The following is a 1,640-nucleotide window of genomic DNA, read 5'->3' on the forward strand; positions in this document are numbered from 1 at the left end:
TCTTTTGATGAATATAATTATCTAATTTTTATGAGGTCCCAGTCACATATTTTATATTCTGCTGTTTGTGTGTTTTCAGTTATGTTTGATAGTGTGTTTGTCCCTATTTTTCCATTGATAATTATTATAGTTCTAGGTTTTACATTTAGGTCTTTAACCCACATTATTTTTTTAACGTGGTGTTAGATGTGGGTCTTATTTCATTCTTCTGCAAATGTATTTCCAGTTTTGCCAGCATCATTTTTTGAAGAGACTATCTCTTCTCCAGTTTATGTGTTTTGACCCTTTGCCAAGGATCAACTGAGCGCAGGTGGATGGATTTATCTCTGAGTTTTCAATTGTGTTTCAATTGGTGAATGTCTCTTTTGTTTTACTGGGTTGTTTTGACTACAGTGGCTGTTTATTACAGGTTTTGAGATTGGGAAGTGAGAGGCCTTCTACTTTGTTCTTTTTAACTAAAGCTTTGCTTACCAGGGATCTTGTTCATTTCCATATAAAACTAGTGATTAGTTTTTTCTATCTCTTTAAAGGATGTTGTTGGACTCTGGATTGGGATTGCATCTTATCTATAGATTGATCTGGGTAGTACTGACATTTTTACATTGCTAAGTTTTTCTATCCATGAGCAGAGTATATTTTTCCATTTTTGTTTTTTTCTTTTATGTCAGTGTTTTGTAGATTTCTCTGTAAATGTCTGTTGTTTCTATAGTTGGATATATTCCTAAGTTTTCATCTTTTGGGTGACTATTGCAATTGGTATTGCTTTAAAAATTTTTTCTCTTTCAGAGCTCTTTTTATTAGTACAAAGGAAACAAACTGATTTTGTATGTTGATCTTGTATCCTACCTCTTTGCTGATTCTTGCAATGAGTTCCCATAATTTTCTTGCTGAGTCTTAGGGATTTTCTAAGTACAGGATCATATCATCTGCAAGTAGAGAGAGTTTTACTCCTTCTTTACCAATTCGTTGTTGTTGTTAGGTGCCATTGAGTCGACAACAACTCATACCATCCCTATGCACAATGGAACAAAACACTGTGCGATTCTGTACCAACCTTATAATCGTTGCTAAGCCTGAGCTCATTGCTGCTGCCACTGTGCCAATCCATCTTGTTGGGGGTCTTCTTCTTTTTATCTGACCCTCCACTTTACCAACATGATATCCTTCTCCAGTGACTGGTCCCTCCTGACAATATGTCCAAAGTATGAGAGATGAAGTTTGGCCATCCTGGCTTCCAAGGAGCACTCTGGCTGTACTTCTTCCAATACAGATCTGTTTGTTCCTTTACGCAATCCATGGTACTTTTAATATTCTCCTCAAACACCATACCTCAAATGCATCAGTTCTTTTACGGTCTTCCTTATTCACTGTCCCACTTTCATATGCATATGAGGTTATTAAAAATACCCTGGCTTGCATCAGGTACACTATGGTCCTCAAACTGACATCTTTGCTCTTCGACACTTTGAAGAGGTCTTGTGCATCAGATTTGACTAATGCAATACATTGTTTGATTTCTTGACTGTTGTTTCCGTGAGTGTTGATGGTTGATCCAAGCAAAATGAAGCCTTTGAAAACTTCCATCTTTTCTTCTTTTATCTTGATGTTGTTTATTGGTCCATTGGTGAGAATTTTTGTCT

The sequence above is a fragment of the Chrysochloris asiatica genome, unplaced genomic scaffold (assembly GCF_000296735.1).
Source record: "Chrysochloris asiatica unplaced genomic scaffold, ChrAsi1.0 scaffold00001, whole genome shotgun sequence".
In the NCBI taxonomy this organism is placed as follows: domain Eukaryota; kingdom Metazoa; phylum Chordata; class Mammalia; order Afrosoricida; family Chrysochloridae; genus Chrysochloris; species Chrysochloris asiatica.